This window comes from Tamandua tetradactyla, chromosome 5 (assembly GCF_023851605.1).
Source record: "Tamandua tetradactyla isolate mTamTet1 chromosome 5, mTamTet1.pri, whole genome shotgun sequence".
NCBI lineage: Eukaryota > Metazoa > Chordata > Mammalia > Pilosa > Myrmecophagidae > Tamandua > Tamandua tetradactyla.
Genome location: NC_135331.1, coordinates 47902833 through 47924376, shown reverse-complemented (window position 1 = coordinate 47924376; position 21544 = coordinate 47902833). Strand labels below are relative to the sequence as shown.

Genomic DNA, 21544 nt, shown 5'->3' with positions numbered 1-21544 from the left:
CTTGACCAAGTGGTGGTGCCCGGTAATCTGGTTTGGCAAGCACTGGCCTGTCTGTTGCTATAAGGACATTTCATGGACTTAAATCATGATTATATCAGCTGTATCCACAGCTGATTGCATTTGTAATCAGCTAAGGGGAGTGTCTTCTGCAATGAGTGATGCTTAATCTAAACACTGGAAGGCTTTTAAAGAGGATTCAGGAGAGACAATCACTTTTCTTACTTCAGCCAGCCAGCCTCTCTTGTGGAGTTTGTCCAGACCTTTCGTTGGAGTTGCCAGCTTCACGGCCTGCCCTATGGAGTTGGACTCCTCCATCCCCATGATTGTCCAGCCAGCCTCTCCTGAGAGTTTGTTGCAGACTTCATTGGAGTTACCAGCTTATGGCCTGTGCTATAGACCTCAGACACTATATTCCCATGGTTACATGAAACACTTTTATAAATTTTATATCTGTGGATATCTCCTGCTGATTCTATTTCTCTGGAGAACTCTGGCTAATACACTGTATAAAAGTATTTCACACAACTGTGGGGGTGTAGGGGTTCAAATTCCAAAGAGTGGGCTGAAAACCGGCAGCTCCAATGAAGGTTTTTGATGAATTCTCCAGGAGAAGCTGGCTGACAGAAGTAGAGATGTAAGTTCTCTCTTCTGACTGTTGAAGTGGTCACCTCTCCCTGAATAGTCTTCAACTGATTGGATTCTCTCATTGTGGAAGACACTCCCTTAGTTGATCATTGGTGTAATCAGCCATAGATTCAATCAACTGACTGAGGATTCAAGTACACAAAATGTTCTCACAGTAATGGTTAGGCCAGTGCTTGCCTGACCAGACAAATGGGCATCATAACCTGGGCAAATTGACACATGAACCTAACCATCACACCTCCTCCAGTGAAATCTGATTATTGAGACATATTCTTTGGTCTAGAGCCATGTTGGGAGAAGATCAAGCTGAAGCATGGTTAAAGCCTAATATAGCAAAAAAAATATTTAAATCACTAAAATATATGGAATATTAACTAGTCTAACTGATGCTGTTAGGTCACTTATTGGCCATGGCTTAATAAAGGAATTCTTATATCTTCTCTGGTGCTTTGTTGCATATTTGGAAAAGCATGGTTTGTTTTCTCTGCCAAAGCAGCATTTTAATGCAAAGGGCTTGTGATCTCTAATGACCAGCCAAGAAAGGGGAGTGAAGGGAAGTTCTCCATTTGGTCTCTCCAAGAAAGTGATGGGTCGTAAATCTGAATAACTCTCCAGAACCTCTAAAATGAACTGCAGATATGATATGCATATAATAGAAACCAGATCATCCCAAATTTCATCAAAGAAATATCTCCAGTCATTTTTGAATGATGGTAACAGAAAATCTTTGATGATTTGTTGATATACATTCTGACGCCTCCGAGTTTTATAACTTAAAACCCATATAAAAGATGTATCTGTGCACTTAAGAGTGTGGTGATTTCTATAACTTCCCTTCAAATATTCACACTTTAGCTGACTGTATGATTTAACAGAGTAAAAAAGAGTACTGAGGATTCTGGTTTGACTTTAGAGAGAGGAAGAGGCTGGCAATGTTGCATACTGACTTCCCCTTGAAGAGCTGATAAGTTTTATCCTTGTGGAAAGTGTGTTAAATTCAGAACTCAACTTTACTCATTGTTTAAAACTTAAAGGCCTGACTATCTGAATTCTAACTTTTCCTCTTACATATCCTGGAGCGTAAGCAGATCATTTCCCCTCTCTAGGCCTCAGAGTTCTCATCAGTAAAATGAAAGCATTAGTAAACATCAGTGCTGTGCTTTGCTTGAAACTGTTATGTACTCAGAAAAGCCATCTTCTTTCAATCTAATCTTGTGGGGGCAGACCTATTGTTGGGTGGAACCTTTTGCCTTTTGATTAAGTTCTTTCTATGGAGATGTGACCCCACCCATTCAAGCTGGAGTCATTTAAGAAGGAAACATTTTGGAGAAAACTCAGACACAGATGTTTTGAGATGCAAAAGGAAACTGCCCCAGGATATGCCTAAAGCCCTGACAGAGTTATTCTGAAACCAACCCAGGAGAGAAGGATCAGCAGACAGGGTCATGTGCCTTCCCATGTGACAGAAAAACCTTAGAAACCATCAGCCTTTCTTGAGTGAAGCTATTCTCTTGTTGATGCCTTAATTTGGACATTTTCATGGCCTTAGAACTGTAGATTTAGAACCTAATAAATCCCCTTTGGAAAAGCCAATCCATTCCTGGTATATTGCATTCTGGCAGCTTTAGCAAACTGAAAAAAGTGTTTTTCAATGTCCTTTGGAACAGCACTGCAATGGCCCCCTTGTAGCTGCCTCTGGAGGGAGACATTTTGGGATGGTATTCCCCCCTCCCCCAATTCCAAAGCAACATGCCACTTCAGCTGGTTTACGCCCTAGAGAAAGACTTCCTTTGAACAAAATGTTAGATGAGTTTGAAAACTCTTCTGCCTCATAATTTCTGAGGGGCTCTAAAAACACTCAGCTTTAAAAACTTTTAGACACTAAGATTGCTTAGGAATCAAAAGCCTGGAATTCTAATTCTAATTTTCTTCATCTGTAAATTTAAAAACTTGAATGCAATGATTTTGAAGTTTGCCTCTGTTTTAGAACGCTTTATCTATTCTCCCTCATTCAATTTTCCCAAGTATCTGTTCCTGTAGAAAGTGGCCTTAGTTAGAGGGATAAAAAGGCCATAAAGAGAGGAAGCCCACATTATTTCCTCTCTTTATCCTTTTCTGTTGCTTGATGTTATGACTGGATCCATTTCAAGAAAAGTAAATAAAAGAAAGGATAAGCAAAGAATTGGGTAGAGCAGAGAAATAACATTTAAACATGGCATCATTGTGAAACTCTTATTTGCTCAATGGTACATTCATAAAAATATCCTGTGAGGTGTTCTGATAAAGGACTGAGTCAGACTAGGGTTACCTCACAGCATTGCAATCTTACTTGAATATAGCTGGGCTAACTGCTGACCTGTAGGACATATTTCAGGGTTTTCCTCCTTGCCAACTTCCTTCTTGCTAATGCCAAGTCATGCTTTTCCCAACCATTGGTTTCTGTACACACTACTCTATGTGTCATAGGGAATGGGCAGGGCAGTTTCACCAGAGCTCTTTGCAAGAGTTTGCTTTAATGAGCTTCATACACTGTATCCTTGGGCAACATTCCCAGAAATTAAGACATGGGTATCAAAAGGTTATCCTAAGTTGTGTGCATACCTTCACCCACTTTCAGCTTCACATATTTAATTTTCATTGCCACAAGAAGGACTTTGGCCCCAGATGGAAGGGTATTTGAAGGGCAAACTATTGATTCAAAGGTCCTCCTGAGAGCCCTAGAGGTGCTCAGTGAATATGACAGCTTTTAGAAGGGAAGTCCTGTAACAATTCTCCTATTGATCATAACCTGCTCCACTCAAATTCCCACTCCAAACTAACATGAGGAGTTTGATTCCAGTGCCTCTGAAGCCCTTTCCCAAAATTGCCACCTTCTCCTGTTGCATTAGGATTTGTCCCTGAAAGATTTTCTTTTAGAAAGAGTTCCTTAGCTGCAATCACATTTCTTCTCTCCCCTACAACCTCTCTTTTTTGCATGACTACTTTTACTTCTAATTTTTTGCCACATAGAATAGAAAGTGAACAATTGTTATGTTATGTTAAATCTTATCACTCTTCTGTTAGTTCCTAGATCATACAGCAGAATTCCTTTTCAATATTGGTGAAAGAAAAACTGTTATAGTCAGATCTATTCCATGGCAAATTGGGAGGGGGTTCTTTTTTATATGTTTTGGATATCTGGAGGTGGTACAGTAATTGCAGAAGCCACCACTGGGAAAGAAGTAGCTCAGATGGTGCTTTAAACATTAATCGCGAAGTCAACGAAATAGAGTAATTCATTCTTCCTGTACACAAGGAACTCTGGATAATCACATTAAGCCTTTGTGACATATTGTGTCTAATATTCATTTAGCCAAGTTTTAAATGAATAAGAGAAAACTACCAGGAAGATTTACCTGCAAACCCTTGCTTTCTTAAAAGTGTTCTGGAGCACTCATTAACTTACCGAAAAATCTGGCTATAAAAACTATAACTGTATTATGGAATGAATTTGAATTTCAGTTTTCCAGAGCAAACTCTGAAGTTAGGGAGTTCTGCATATATTATAGGAAAGTATCAAATCTACTTTTGTTTTGTTTTAATGTAAGGATAAGCTTTCTACTAAAAAGTAAGACTTAATAAAAGAAATGTTTAAACTATAATGAGGAAGCAACATAGGGTAAAAACTCATCAGAAAACGTACTTTGTATATTTACTTACAAAATATTCCCCCTTAACTGCTATGTGAAGATATTATTAGTCTGCTGGAATACCTTAACTCATAGACATTCAGTATGAAAATCATTTAAACCATCACTTTGAAACACTTGTCATCTGTTTATTTATTTATTTGCTTAGAGGAAAGGGACCCCAAATTTTTCTTGTTAGGAAACCTTCGTTTGCAGAATTTCTAAATGCTTTCTAGCATCAACCAGTCTTGCAGCACCCTGAAGGCTAGCCAGAATAGAGTTTCTAGTATAGTACATTTCCAAATAGCATGCTCTGAATTGAAAAGGAGTAGGTTGCTTATACACGAAGCACGGAAAGACAATTTTGAGAAGACAAAATGCTGACTGGTTTCACACTCGCATCTGATCTTACATCATTACCTTTGTTCATTAAACATGTTTTGGCTAATGAAATGGCTCATTGGGATTGAAGAACTCTATCGATCCTTGGAGCATTAGATTCTGCTCACAATATTTCCCTTTTTGCTAACTTATCCCTCCAATAGCCCTTCAATTCCTCTGCCTCCTGAACCCATGTTATCAGCTATTACTTTCCTAAGGAAGCTCCTCACTCCTGAACTCCTCTCAACTCTTCTTGATTCTCATAACCCTTTTGATTAGTCCTTTCTAAACATTAGAATGAGAGAGAAATACAGCATGAAAAAGTTTCTTAAAAGGCAATTTTAAATTATATTCATCTTTCTAGTTTAAGGAACGTCCATATAGTATGATTAGGATTATCTTTTACAGGAAAACTTCCCAGAGTTAATCTATCATACAGTGGGATTGAGGCCCAAATAAAAGTAAAGCACTTTCCTAAATGAGATCAGGACACCAACTAACTATCATTTCATCTAGGGAAATTGAGTGGAGAATAAAGGTTCACTTTAGGGGATGGGATTGCCTGGGACAATGCAAGGAAGCCTTCTGGGCGCTGGCTATGGTCTATAACTTGAGGTGAGTATGTGCATATATAAAATCCACCAAGTTTTGCACTTATGATTGGCAATTTACCATATGGAAGTTACACCACAATAAAAAATAAATAAGAATGTAATCAACTGAAAATGAGCTATGAACCTGGCAATCCTACCCTGTTATGACAGGCCTCTGAAATAACAATGGTAGGTGTAGTAATGGCACCAAAAATAGAAAAGAAGTAGAACCCCAAGAGCTAGCAGAAGCAGAGCTTGAGACCAAGAGTTTGGTGGCATTTCTCCAGCAATGTCTAAGGTGGAGAGACAGTCTCTGGGTGGCCCTGGTATCCGCATGTAGAAAGAAAGGGTACTGTCTACCAAGCTCTGTCAAAGGACCTTCTATTTTTAAATTGCACCCTCAACAAAATAATATTCTAAACCTTCATTATAAAATAATGAATTAGCTGTTTGGTAAATACGCCTCTTTTGAGTGTGATGACATCATGAGTCAGTTTTCTGAGTCTAAGTTCCCACTTTATCAGACAGTTGTCAAAGATTTGGAGTAACTTGGTTGATTATAGTTCTGGACCCATAATCATCACAGGAATCTGCAGGTTCCAGCATCCTACCAGACATTTCCAATGTATGCTCTACGGGTAGAAATCCCCTGGTTGAGAATTTGGGGTGGGGTGGGGTACTAGGGTGGATCTGGGGGAGGGACAGTAGTCTATGTCATACCTTTCCATCTCACAAAGAGAAAAAGAAGGAAAAACTAATTAAATCACTGCTAAAAAATTTGACTCTCTAAATCCCATTTTTTGCCTTTGTGAAGCAATGTTATTAGAGACTCTAAATGTATTTCAAAACACTTACAGTACAACATTCAGCTGGTTGGTATTGTCCATTAAAAGGAATATGAACAAAAACATCTGGAAATATGCAAAGATAGAATTCATTGTCAATATATTTAAAATGGAATGGTGAAAAAAAAAATGCAATGGTGGGCGGGCCACGGTGGCTCAGCCGGCAGAGTTCTCTCCTGCCATGCCGGAGGCCTGGGTTCGATTCCCAGTGCCTGCCCATGCAAAAAAATAAAATAATTAAAATGCAGTTGTTATCAGATGTCAGTTTTAAGGAATTTTTGAAAACAGTATTTTTTGAAGGACTATGAGTTCATTCAGCATTTTCTTTTTTAGAATTTTCTCTGACCAATTTTCCGTAATTCCTCTGTGGGTTCAATAAAGAAATACATATTAAGCATAAACCTAATGCCAAAAAAATGCAATACCTTCTGGGACAAATGAAAACAAAACTAGAAGCCATTAACAGGAGGGCTCAGGAAATAATTTGAACTCTTGATTTAAATTTTGGCCAAAAGCCAGTTAGATCAGAATTAAACAAACAAAAAAAGAAACTGAAAGTATTTAAGATCTTTTTGTTTAAGCATCACTAGATGATAATCTATTGACTGTGTTAAGAGCATGCAAAATTTCAATCTCTCACGCAGACTTGCTTTGCTTATTGCCATACTTATAGTCTATATACTTTTTATTAGCAATAACTATATTTTAGACCACTTTTGTCTGTGCCTCAGAAAATTGAACTGCCCTGATTTAATTTGTTTCATTTGGCTGGAATGAGTCTGTAACATATTTTTTTTTTTTTTTAGAAAATTTTAAGAGAAAAGTGTTCTTGTCATTTGTTTACTAGGAAATGGTACATATAGGCACCCCATATATATTTGCTGACTGGCTGAGAGGAAAATTCATTTCTGAATGAAGTTGTGACTTGCCTAGTCACCCATATGTAGACTAGGCAGTCATTTAAATGTGCAGAGGTGATGGGGATTGAGAGAATAATTGTCCTAAATTTCATAGTCCTTTGAGAACCCTCGATGCCACAGTTGTGAAACCAGAGACTTGTCATTTAAATGATCATCTTTGCTATTCCCTTCTGGGAAACGTCAGTTTGAAAAATATATGAGAAGCTAATAAATCTGAGCAAAAAGAGAAGAATTTATATTTTAAACCTTATATCTCAAAGGTAAAATAGGAACAAAAGGTATGATACAATTTTCTTCCTAGCACATTTCAATAACTTTGCAAAGCTGTAATAATGCAGGCATTCTTTATATCATGCAATAGCAGGGAATTATAAATGAGATTGAAAAATGCTCTAAAGAACCCACCAGGGCTGCCCTCAATCATGGGAAAGTCAGAGTTTGAGTAAAATTGACATAAAAGGATATGCTTACTTTAAGTATGTGAACTTTCCTCAAACTCATCAATAATATATGGCCTGGGGCAAATAGAGGTTAGTTCTAGTGCTGGGGCTCTCTCTATTTCTGGAGTTTGGTTTGGGCCTATGGCTCCCTCTCAGTTCCTTTTCTCATCAGTCTAGTGAGCGGTATTATTTTACAAGCATTTTTCAAACCGCAATTTTTGCACCCCGTGACCAAACAGTGGTAAGAAGTAAAAGGAATGCGAGTTGTACTTCAACAAACTTAAAGACAAGGGAGAGTCCAGGTAGAGAATGGAACCTTGTAACTTGGTGGTAATTGAGATGTGGGAGAAGACTACAAATATTTGAAAGGTACTCTTTTTGGAGTGGTTGGCTGTTCCTCACCAAAATGGCAGATTCCACTGTAACTTTCATTGACCCAGAACTCCCACTGAAGTCACTAATAGGGAGGAATGTATGAAAGGGGTGACATGATGGACTAATGTTCAAGGTGAAAACAAATCTTCCCATTCTCAGTCCTTTGTTCAATGAGAGATACTTCACTGTAATTACAAGTATCCAATCAGTCCAAAATCTTAAAAAAATGTAGAGATCTCCAAAATGAATTTATTATGTGTCAGTTGAAGTCTAAAGAAATGTTTATTTTTAGACCTTAAAGATGGGCAAGTATATTACAGTTGTTGTCACCCAAACCTCCCAGGGGGATAATAAAGCCCAGTTGATGTTTTTGTCAAAATACTTAGGATTTTAACTCTCTTTATAAATGTTTTTAAAAGACTTTACTAAGTGTAGTTTAATGAAAAAAAAAATTGGTTAGACTTTGTCCTTAGCTCCTGGCGAGGGAACCTCTTAATCTTTGCAATTCCCTGTAATAGGAGTGTTTTCTTTTCTCGTAGTGTGCCCTAGACCACACCTGATAGTTCACATGCTAATGAAATAGTAGGGTGGGCCCAGCCAGATCTGCAGTCTTGGGTATGGTGGTGGCTGTAAATTGAGCCCAGTCAAGTGGGCCTCAATTCTATCACTCCAAGCTACCATGGCCTTCCACAATTGGGAAGATGCCCTCATGGCAAAAGGATGTTGCATCTTGATTTCACATGGAGAGGACATGGAAGCTTGCTTTTGAAACCCCCTCAGACCTTTCCCTATGCCTCTCTCCTTCTGGATTCTTTTTGTACCCTTTTACTATAATAAAACCATAAGTACAGCACTTCCAGTGAGTTCTGAGATATTCTAGAGAATTATAGAACCTGCTTGTGTGTGGGCAACCCACGAATTTGTAGCCAGTTGGTCAGAAGTCCCTGGGACAGTGCAGAACTTCTAACTAATTGTCTGAAGAGCAGTCTTTTAAAGCCTCGCCCTTAACCTGTGGTGTCTGGCCTAACTCCGGGAAGTAAAAGCCAGAATTGAATTGACTTAAGTGACAGCAGTTTCTGCAGTTAGTCTTTGCAGTTGCTGATAGAGGTTTTTGAAATCCTCACACTATCTCAAGATACTTTTTGTATGGCTGTACGGCAGGGTCACGTCTCATTATTTTTTCCATGTGAGTATCCCGTCATCGAAGGACCATTTGATGAATTTTTGTTTCTTTGTTCGTTTGTTTTTTAGGGGGAGGGGGAGTGCATTGTCCGGGAATCGAACTGGGTGTGGGAATTCTACCACTAAACTACTCTTGCACCCCCCTCAAACTTATTTTAAGTGAGGACACTTCAATAACAGCTTAGCTAAAAAGCTCCCAAGAGGAAGGCGGAGCATAGGTGGGCGGGGCATAGATGGGCGGGGCATAGATGGGCAGGGCATGGATGGGCGGGGCATAGATGGGCAGAGGTTGCCCCCAACCCGGGGGCACCAGTGGCTGGAGCTCCCCACGGTCCAGCTCAGGGAGCTGCAAGGAGGCACCGCTGCTGCCAAAGCCACATGCACAGCCTCAGTCTCAGTCACCTTCTTCTGGTGGCACCTCAGACCTGCTGCCAACAAGCTCGGACCCCGCAGCCGTGAGCCTTCTGGCCCAGGGTACTAACTCCCAAAAGAAAAAAGCTGATACCTTGCATTCTGGCAGTGCATTAAGAATCTGAAATTAGGGGCTTCTTTCTAATTTGGGCATGGCTAATCGAGGCACAAAAGACCCAGATCAGGCAAATACTGTACATAAAATATGCCAGCTGAAACAAGTGCTTCTGGTATGGTCTAGGGTTGGCAAGTCAAGCCTAGTGCTTCATTTTGTGAAGGACCAGTTTCATGAATTTCAAGAGAGTACCTTTGGGACTACTTTTTAAATCCAGACTGTGTATTTTGATGACACAATAGTAAAACTTGAAATATGGGACAAAGCTGGTCAAGAACGATGCCATAGCCTGGCACCTATGTATTAGTGAGGTGTGCAAGCAGCTATAGTGGTATATGACGTCACAAACCAGGAGTTCTTTGCAAGAGCAAAAAAACTGGGTTAAAGAACTTCAGAGGCAAGCAAGTCCTAACATCCTAATAGCTTCTTCAGGAAACAAGGTTGATCTGGCAGGTGAAAGAGCTGTAGATTTCCAGGAAGCACACTCCTATGCAGATGGCAATGGTTTATTCTTCATAGAGACATCAGTTAAAACAACAATAAATGTAAATGAAATATTCATTGCAATAGCTAAGAAGTTGCCAAAGAATGAACCACATTGACCAGGAGCCAATTCTGTGGGAGGAACAGGCGTAGACCTTCCAGAATCTAAGAACAGCCAACCAGGAGTCAGTGTTGTAGTAACTAAACCACTTTGAACTAGCTAAAAAATTTTCCTGCTTCCTAAATGTTGATAACAGTGGAATTGGGCATTTACCAAGCCCAGTATTACTTCCAAAAAGAAGAGACTTATGATAGAGTCAAGTTTGTAATACAGAATTATTTTAAGTGTTTCAGGGTTAATTTTTAATAACATGCATGTATCTTTTTCACTAAAGTTTCCACAATAGAAGGGAAAATGAGAGGTGTTATGCATATATTTGTTTTGTTAGGGGGAATTGTTTCTTACCACTAGGGATAGACACATGCTATCTGGACCTACAGTTAATCAATCAGTTCCTCCAAACTGGTACAGTAATCTATGAAAAAGATTTGAAACATTAATTTGGACTTTCAGAAACATTCTTTTTTAGAAGGTGGGTCTTAAAGATATTTATGCTTAGCTGCAGTATTCAGGAATACAGTCATTTCTTCTAGTATCTGTATTTAAAGTATACACTCCAGGGTACACGGGTGGTTCAGTGGTGGACTGCTTGCCTTCCATGCGGGAGACCCAGGTTCGATTCTTGGATCATGCACTCAAAAAAAATATATATATATATATATGTATACATAAAGTGTACATTCCACATTTTAATGAAAAGGTACAGGAAGACAGTCCCACATCTTTAGGGAAAAAAAAAAACATTAATGGCATACTGCATTTAATTATAGCCAAGCTTGTTATTTTTTTAAATGGTGGTAAAAGTCAAATGTAACTCCGTCTTGTTTTAGGAATATGAAAACTGGCAAATGTATCTTATTGGATAGTATTCCCTGCAACATGTGAGCTTGTCAACAAAAATGAAATAAACTGTGATTTCTGTTTAATCACTGATGGCCCTTTCCATAGGGTGGTTTTGTTTGGAGACAGGGAAGGAGGTGGTTTGTGCCTTTTGGTTCCAATACAGTGAATACACTAACAATTATGTACATTCAAACTCGATGGTTTTAAATTCGATCTTCAAATGTAGTGCAAATTGGGTACTGCATTGTAGTCTCCATATATGTTTAATATTTCTCTGTAATATTTAAGAGTTGCTTTAAAGGATACAGAATGCAGTTAAAAAACAGTTCATTATTTCCTTCTCTTCCCTTTAAACGGTTTTAGTTTTTCCTACAATGCTAAAACCATAATAAACAATGTATTTGTCATTTGTTAAAAAAAAAATTTCCCATCCCTCACCAGCATTTCATTTCTTGCATAGTAGTCCTAAGAGAATAATATGAGCTGGTAGTTCTTATCATTTTCAAATTTGTATACATTTATGATTTTTTAAAAACTTGTGCCTCCAGAGTTCCACGAAGAAGTATAATCTTCAGAGGCTGAAATGACGAAATGGAGAAGGTTCAACTGACTTGACAAAAGTCATAATTAAAACTTCTAAAGATTCTCATTTGGAATTTAGCACACTCTCCCCAAGCTAGCAACATAGTTCAGCTCATAGGTTCTTTGCCGTATTTCTAACATCAGAAAGAAAAATTTTCTCATCATCCATAAGAATTCAACATTTGAAGACTATGCCAAATAAATACTATGAAAACAGGTTTGGTGACCTTGTTTGGATCTAAAAAATAATAGGGCTTAAACTGCTGTGCCAGTTGCTTTGGCAAATCTTTGTAACTTTGGACCAGGGTGTGGCAAGATATTCTTGCCAATGAAAAGTTATTATTTGACCAACATTTTGGCTCAAGGATACTTTTTTTCCAAGCAGTACACCCTTAATATAGCATGAGTTCTGCTTTAGTGAAGGGACATGGCAGAAGAGGGGTAGCAGAAAATTTCTCTTTTCGTTATTTTCTTTATCCACTCCAGGCTTCACCCGATTCCACTTCATAATTATCAATTTGGGCTCGCCAATTACATTCTCTTTATTTCCTCTGGACTTGTTTTCTAGTCATTGATTTCCAAACAGGACTGCTGATTAAAATAGTAAAGAAGATCATCACTGTAATGCAAAAACCTTGGCTGAAAGTGCAAGCAATAAACTGCAAAGGAAGAAAACTGATGAAGTGAGTAATTGCTCACATCCTGTTGTTAAGTTACTCGCAGCTCACGGAAATGACACCACCATATCAATACATACTGCTACATCATAGTGTGTCATGAACAACTCAAGGTGCATAGAAAATTGATCTTTCCAGATTGGCGTGAACAAATCAGATGTAATATGCACTCTATCTCCCACTGGTTTCCATCAAAACTGCCCAGGTCATTTATATCGTTTCTTTGGTCTTTCCTGGATACTTCTCTAAATAATTATTATGTATCTTAGGCTGAAATAATACACATTCAGATACCCCGTGTTGCCTGAAGGAAAGAACCTGGAGGTGGTAATAGCAAGAGACAGGTTTCTGTAGTCTAGACTGTGACCAACTAACTCAGGAAAGTTACAGCTTCTCAGCACACCATTGTCCTCATCTGTCAAATGAAGATAATATTGCCTGTCTTACCCACTTGCCTTACAGAGTGATGATGAGAATTGAGAGATAATAGATGTAAAAGGATTTTGAAGTTAAAAGTGCCATGCAAATGCAAGTCATTATTATGGAAAGAAAAAAAAAAGGCTGCTGCAGGAAACTCAGCTGGAAAAACTGTAGGCTGGTACAGTTGAAAGGAACCTGGGAAATCAGGTCCAACCCTCTAATTTTGCAGATGGGAAGACTCCGACCCAAATAGTAGTAAAATGCACAGATAATTCCCATAATTTTAGATAATAATAATAATTAGAGGACTTACTGTGTGGCAGACAGTGTGCTAAGAGCTTTACCTACATTATCTCATTTAATCTCCTCAACATCTCCATTTGGTAGGGCTGAGGTTTAGCTAAGTGACCTGCCCAAAGTCACAAAACTAATAACTGGCACGGCTGGTATTCTAGTTTACTAGCAGCCAGAATGCAATATACCAGGAACAGAATGGCTTTTAAAAAGGGGAATTTAATAAGTTGCTAGTCTATAGTTCTAAGGCAGAGAAAATGTCCCAATTAAAACAAGTCTATAGATGTGTCCAATCTAAGGCATCCAGGAAAGATGCCATGGTTCAGGAAGGCCATTGAAGTTCAGGGTTTCTCTCTCAAGTGGAAAGGTACACGGCGAACATTGTCAGAGTTTCTCTCTCATCTGGAAAGTCACATGGTCAGAGTTTCTCTCTCATCTGGAAAGGCATGTGGTGAACATGGCCTCATCTGCTAGCTTTCTTTCCTGGCTTCCTTTCACAAAGCTCCCTGGGAGGCGTTTTTCTTCTTCATCTCCAAAGGTCGCTGGCTGGTAGACTCTGCTTCTCGTGGCTATGTCATTCTGCTCTGCTCTCTTTCAATCTCCTTTGTTCTCCAAGATGTTTCCTCTTTTATAGGACTCCAGTAAACCGATCAAGACTCACCCAAATGGGTGGAGATACACCTCCATCTAATCCATTTTAACAACCACTCTTAATTAATTCACATAAGAAACGGCTGCCTTTACAAAATGGGATTAGGATTAAAACCTGGCTTTTCTAGGGTACATACATCCTTTCAAACCAGCACAGCTGGGATTCTAATTTATGAGTTCTGACATCAAAGCCCACATTCTTAACCACCATGGTATACTGTCTAATAGTTTGGAATCTGTTTTTTTCAGAGCAGATCATAAGCTTTTAAAAATAAACTTCTCTTTCTGTCCATGATCTGGAAAAAGCTACCTGGCCAAAAGATAGAAAACTAGGAGAACTGTATAAGTCCATATATGATGAACTGGACACGGAAGACAGGGAGATATCCCAGTCCTTAAGTGTTAGCACACATCTTGGCTATCCTTCCCTTTAGTGTAGTGAAACTGCTCCCTTGGTATCTTCAACAGATGCTGTGGTACACCAACAACATGAGTTTACTGGTTTGCAATCTATTAGCTTGTCTTTAACATAAAATGTAGTGATTTAAAATGGACAGCTTTCATGACATAAGAATTCTTATGCTTTGCTCTTTGCAGATGTGGAAGCCGGTCTCTAAACTGGACCCCGATGATTCTTGTCTTGTGATCATGCCCTTGTGTAGCCCGCTCTGACACCAATAGAATGTGAACTGTTTTAGTTCACTAAAGCTGCCAAAATGCAATATACCAGAAACAGAATGACTTCTACCAATAGGGATATATTAGCTTAGAAGCTTACAGTTCTGAGGCCATGAAAATGTCCAAATCAAGGCATCATCAGCGGATACCTGGATGCCTGTGTCACTTGGCAAGGTATATGGCATCTGCTATTCTCTCCCTTCTCTTTCAGGTTTCGTTGCTTCCAGTCTTTGACTTCAGTGACTTCCTCTCTGTGTGTCCTCTCTCAGCTTCAGTACCATTTTTTTCTGAATTTCAACCTTTTATGAAGGATTCCAGTAAGAGGATTAACACTCATCTGGGCATGTCTTAACTGAAATAATCTAATCAAAAGTTCCCACCCACAAAATATCTATACCCACAGGAATGAATTAATTTTCAGAACACTATCTCCTAGGGTCGATAACAGCTTCAAACTACCACATAAGCAAGTGTATATTGTGGAAATAGTAAGAGTTTTACTTCATTTCTAACTCTATTTGGGAACTTCCAGTTCCAAGATTTACCTGGGTGATTTTGAAAACTTCTGTGGACCAGTGACTCCTTTTGTGCCTGCAATTTTCTCTCTTTTCAAAGGAGAATGTCAATGGCAGCTATGTGATACCTACCCCACCACTGTATGGTGGGTGTTTAGGGGGCAGATAGCTTGGTCCTACATCACAGGTCTTCACATCATCAAGAACTATACTCAAAAAGCTGAAGGAATTATGCTTGAGTAGATTTATCAACACCTGCACTTGACTTAAATTATGAGATTCTGGATTGTGAGCTAATGCTGTACTGGGATGAGTCTTTAGGGGCCATGGGAAGGAATAAAAGCATTTGTTTGTAGAAAGGTCATAAATAATTGAGGGCCAAACCAGACTGGTAGCAAGCCAAATGCGGCCTACAATGATTTTCACTTACTATTTTTCATACCGATGTGTAGTCCTCTTCAACACTGAGTAACGTTAACTTATAAAGCCAGACGGACATTGCACAAATGGCAGATTGTTACTTTCAAGACTAGGTCATGAAAGTCACTGCAGTTTCCACTTTGCGTTTCATTGGATTACTTGCTCTGGAGGAAGCCAACTGTCATGTCGTAAGGATGCTCACACAGCCCTAGAGAGAGGCGTGTGTGGGAAGGAGTCAATATCTCCTACCAACAGCCAGCATTAATTTGCCAGTCATGTAACTGAGTCATCGTTGAAGTACATCCTGCAGCTCCAGTCAAATTTTCGGATGACTACAGCCTCAGCTAATATCTTACTGCAACCTTAAAATAGACTCTGAGCCGGAATCATCCGGCTAAGCTGTTCCTGAATTCCTGACCCTATATGAGATGATCAATTTTTATTGTTCTTCTAGTTTCTTCTGACTTTTGGCTTCTCTGACTAACCTGAATTTCCTCTCTTGACAAGGCCTGAGTCATACAGACTAGTGTTCACCCTGATTCGTTTTGGTCAGAACTGAATAGGATCTTCAAACATTGTATTCACAAATGAGTCCACCTCTTAATTGATAATAATGTCTTCAAAGTTGCTATTTACAAATGGGTTTACACACACGGGAACATGCATATAAACATGTATTGAACATTGTTTTCTGTGGGGTATATGATTCAACCCCAAGAGGGAATAATATTTTTTAATCAAGAAATAGATACAAATTATGCAAACTTATGTATGTCAAAAACTATTTGTCAACCGTATTCTTAGAGTTTAGGATACTAAACTGCAGATAGGGGTATTCATTTAAAATGCAGTGCATATAAGAAAGAAATATATATATATATATTTCTGAACTATTACAAATTGCTATATCCTTAGGTTTACTTTCTTTTTTTTCCTGCCAATGTCTCAAGGTGACCATGATGATGATGTTTATGTAACAGCTAAAAACTCTCCAAACAATGTGACTTGAAAGGAATAGAAACATATCTCATAGTGAAAAGAAGATTAAAAGTAACCGCTATGACAGGACTAATAGTAGAAATTCAGAAATGGATAGCACAATGCTATCTAACTGTAATACAATGATGTTAGAACACTGAGAATGAAGCTGAATGTGAGAATGCTAGAGGGAGGAAGCCTGGGGATACAAGTGAAATCAGAAGGAAAGATATACGATAAAGACTGAGATGGTATAATCTAAAAATGCCTAGAGTGTATTATAGTGACTAAATGTACGAATTTAGAAGTGTTTTTGCATGAAGAAGAACAAAGGAATGTCAATACTGCAAAGGGTGATGAAAATAGATGGTAATTAATATTTTAACACTTTAACTTATATGTAAGACTAAAGCAAAAAATGCTTATTTGGTACAAAATTTATACATTGACTGGTGCATTTCCTAATATAACTTATGTGGACAGCTTAATTGAACACCACAAGTACATGGAACCTTGAGTAGGACATGAGATTTTGTAGGTTTGCCCAGAGCAATGCCCCAATAAATTCCAGAGTGATTTGAACAGTGAATAAAAAAGTATATGCAAAGTCCCCTTAGGGGAATGGTGAGAAAAGGGGAAAATTCAACTTCCCCAAGTGGAAAATTCTTGATATTCTCACAAACAGTGGGGACAACCAAAGCAATAGGCTGAGCCCTCAGTCTTGGGATTTGTTCATATGAAACTTAACTCTGCAAAGGATAGGCTAAACCTACTTAAAATTAGACCTAAGTGTCACCCCCCAAGAGAACCTCTTTTGTTGCTCACATGTGATTTCTCTCAGCCAACATGACAAACAAACTCACTGCCCTCCCCCTAGCTACATGGGACATGACTCCCAGGGGTGTGGGACAGAAATCCTAGAAGAGCTGGGTTTAGCATCAAGGGCTTGAGAAAACCTTCTAGACAAAAAGGGGGAAGAGTGAAATGAGACAAAATAAAGTGTCAGTGGCTGAGAGATTCCAAACAGAGTCAAAAGGTTATGCTGGAGGTTATTTTTACACATTATATAGATATCACCTTTTTAATTATGGTGTAATGGAGAAGCTGGAGGAAACTGCCTGAAAATGTAGAACTGTGTGCCAGTAGCCATGTTTCTTGAAGATGATTGTATAATGATACAGCTTTCACAGTGTGACTGTGTGACTGTGAAAGCCTTGTGTCTGATGCTCCTTTTATCTACCTTATCAACAGATGAGTAAAACATATGGATTAAAAATAAATTAATAATAGGGGGAACAAATGTTGAAATAAATTTAGTATATTGAAATGCTAGTGATCAATGAAAGGGAGGGGTAAGGGGTATGGTATGTATGAATTTTTTTCTGTTTTCTTTTTATTTCTTTTTATGAATTGATGCAAATGTTCTAATAAATGATCATGATGATGAATATACAACTATGTGGTGATACTGTGAATTATTGATTATGTATCAAGAATGGAATGATCATCTGGTAAAAATGTTGGTGTTTGTTATGTTGAATAAATAAATAAATTGATTGATTAAAAAAAGGTAACTGTTATGTCCAAATTCCTTCAGGGGTTTCTAGGTAGAAGTTACTTTTATTTATTTATTTATTTATTTATTTTTCACTATAGCATTCTTTACAGAGGTGATGATTGAAGAAATCCAATCCTTCTATCAGAGTTCTTAAAGGCAAAATTAAATGTGATAAAGTATAACCAATATGCCAAACTAGCATGAGTTATTTCCCCGTATTTGCCGCTCCTCTCACCTTCCATTTTGTAAAAAAAAAAAAGGCAATTTATCCACCCCCTAGAAGTACAAATGAAAAAAACCCATATTTTATCATTATGATTGTTTTCCTTAAAGCCTTTGCTGTTCTGACATCAAGATTCTGAGACCCTTTGGAAGGAGGTGGGGCAGGGTTGTGGCATAAGGGGGCAGCTAGTGAATAGTCAAGAACTGTCTGCAACAAATTGTTTGGGGGACTTCCGGGACCAGACGCACTTCAAACAGTCCTTGGAATGGGTGGAAGGGCGGAAATCACAGGGCAGAACTGTAAGTAAAGGCCCCCAAACCAGGGAGAGTGGTGCCTCTCCCCCCCAGGCTGGCACAGCAGGCTGTTTTGGAGACACTTCCTCATGGGAAAAAGAAGCAGTCTGTACTAGCAGGAAGGAAAGGAGAACTCAAGCAAGCTCTAATTGTGATTTTTCTTTTCTTTTTTTTTGTGCATGGGCAGGAACCAGGAATTGAACCCAGGTCTCTGGCATGGCAAGTGAGAACTCTGCCTGCTGAGCCACCATAGTCTACCCTACAATTGTGAATTTGATTAAAAAATTCACACTGTTGAATACAAACTCTGAGCACAGATAAGTCCAGAGCAAGCATGAAAGGAACTCTCATGTCTCCCCTGGCAGAGGAGAGGTGGGGCTGGTAAAAACAACAGCAAAATCAGAGGGTTTTGGAGACTAATGAACTCAGAATACTGGAAAATGGCTATGCCCCCTGAAAAGGGGCACACAGAGCTGGGTACCAACTTTGGTTCTTGATTGGCAAAACTGGGTGGGAGAGGGTTGGGGACTGACTCTGAAAAGGATTTTTTTAATTTACATTTTTATCAGCTCATTAAAAAAAAAGTCTCAGGCATTGTCACTTATCAGCACTGACCCAAGCAAAGTCTGAGTCAAGGTATGTCTGAGAGACAAAATAAGTAGTCAAGTGAAGGAGATAATTCCCTAAAAGGTATATCTTCCCCTATGAAAAGTATGGGGGGGCAGGGTCCAGTACAATTGGAGGCTGTCATTTACAGAATTCAGACCCTAGGGGCTGGAAATAGGTTAAGCCCACATTTCACCTCAGTCTTGGTCTCAACCATGCCCCTAGCAGGGACAGGGTGTGCTGAAAATTAAAGACACTGCACACTTTATGACTTTATACCACTGGGGAGCTGCACAATGACACGGACCACCTGCTGAGAAGAATGGGAAAAGCAGAGTCAAGAAGTTTCTCAGGAGAGACCGGCAACCTGCCGCATGTTATCAACAGGGAAACTTGATACTGATTACACCCTCCTCCTGAGACCTGGACTTGTCTTGTCTGGACTTGTCAGATTGGGTTCAATCACATTTGGGGAAAACCTCCTCCTCAAAAAAAAAAAAAAAATTCCATATAGGCAGAGAAAGAACCTGAAAAATTCTGATCATTTAAACTGAAGCTATGCTAGAGATCTAGAATAAGTTGAAATGAATGCCAAAGAACAGATAAAGAACAAAACCACCCAGCAAGAAAACCCCAGGTAATGAAGAGAAAATGACCTCAGAATAAAATAATCAAGGAAATCAAATGCCTGGGCATCAGCAAAAAATCAGGAGTCATATACCAGGAAGAACAAACTAACACCTCAAATGAGATACAGGAATTGAGATATCTAATTAAAGATGTTCAAATAAATCTTCTAAATAAATAAAAAACCAAAGCAACAATTTGAAAGAAGATATGGCAAAAGAGATAAAAGATATGAAGAAGACATTGGATGGCCATAAAGAAGAACTCAAAAATTTGAAAAAATAAATGTCAGAACTTATGGGAATGAAAGGCAAATAAGAAGAGTTGAAAACACAATAGAAACTTGCAACAGCAGATTTGAAGAGACAGGAAGAATTAGTGAGCTAGAAGACAGGACATCTGAAATCCTATACACAAAAGAAAAGACAGGAAAAAGAATGAAAAATAAGAACATCTCAAGATGTTGAATGATAACATGAAATGCATGAATATATGGGCTAAGGGTGTCCCAGAAGGAGAAGACAAGGGAAAGGGAGCAGAAAGAACAACGGAGGAAATACTCACTGAAAATTTCCCAACTCTTATGAAAGACATAAAATTACAAATCTAATAGTGCAGCATACTCCAAACAGAATAGATCTAATAAATCTACTCAAACACACTTACTAATCAGTGTCAAATGTCAATAACAAAGAGAAAATTCTGAAAGCAACAAGAGAAAAATGACCCATCAAATACCAAAGAAACTTGATGAGAGTATGTATGACTTTCTCAGCAGAAACCATGGAGGCAAGAAGGCAGCGATATGATATATTTAAGATACTGAAAGAGAGAAACTGCCAAGCAAGAATTATACCTCTGGCAAAATTGTCCTTCAGAAATGAGGGAGAAATCAAAATATTTTCAGACAAACAGACACTGAGAGAGTTTGTGAACAAGAGACCAGCTCTACAAGAACTCCTAAAGGGTACGGCTTCTTTCAAGGAGACTGGAGCCCAAGTTGGTCATAATGGCAAGTAAAGAAATTAGTGAAGACTATCCAGTAGAAATTCCTGAGTATTTATCAACTTTTGAGAGTTCCATTGGTGCTGTGGATGAGATGCTCAAGACCATGGTGTCTGTTTCTAGAAATGAGTTGTTGCAGAAGTTGGGCCCACTTGAACAAACAAAAGCAGATTTAGCTTCTGCATCCACATTAAATTCAATGTTTTGGGTTTATTTGGCAACTCAAGGAGTTAATCCTAAGGAATATCCAGTACAGCAGGAATTGGAAAGAACCAGAGTATACATGAACAGAGTCAAAGAAATAGCAGACAAGAAAAAAAGCTGGGAAGTTGGACAGAGAGGCAACTTCAAGATTTGTAAAAAATGCCTTCTGGGAACCAAAACCTAAAGATGCACCAAAACTTGCCAACAAAGGAAAAAGTGAAATTTAACTTTTTGATTTGGAAGCACATATATTCAAAAAGTTCCTTATTTTTGTTGTTTTTCACAAAATAGAAGGTGACTATGTGCCAATGCAAGTTTAAAGATATTCCTTTTTGAATTAATATATAAAGTATACTCTTTAAATTTCTAATGCTAAATACTTTTCTCCAGAAAGGTTACGTTATCTTTATTGATTTTCCTATAGAGAGTTATGAGAGGTTTAGCATTGTGGTATATTTTATATTCATAATTTACTATCTTTTTGACGAGACTCTTATTTCCTTATATAGGTCATTCTTTCATGTGCTGTTTTATAAACGACCATGAAATTTAAGTTTAATGTTCTTTGTAAACATTTTGTATTATTTTAAATGAAAAATGATCTTATGAAATGTGCCATCTGAAGACTGAAGTTATAAATACATTTCAGTTTTCACTATAATATTAAAAAAGAATGAAATAACTTAAATGTCTTTTCATTTCTGTGTGGTTAAGTCATCACATTTTCATGATTTTAGGAATTATTGTTTTTTTATATTCAGAGTGCGACATTAAAACTTTAAGGTTCTACT

The 21544-nt window shown here is 38.3% G+C and overlaps 2 pseudogenes; both read left to right on the top strand.

The window, feature by feature from the left end:
* Positions 1-9580: 9580 nt before the first annotated feature.
* Positions 9581-10263, top strand: LOC143682407 (ras-related protein Rab-5A pseudogene; annotated as a pseudogene).
* Positions 10264-20547: 10284 nt separating this feature from the next.
* Positions 20548-20980, top strand: LOC143683092 (nuclear nucleic acid-binding protein C1D pseudogene; annotated as a pseudogene).
* Positions 20981-21544: the final 564 nt, after the last annotated feature.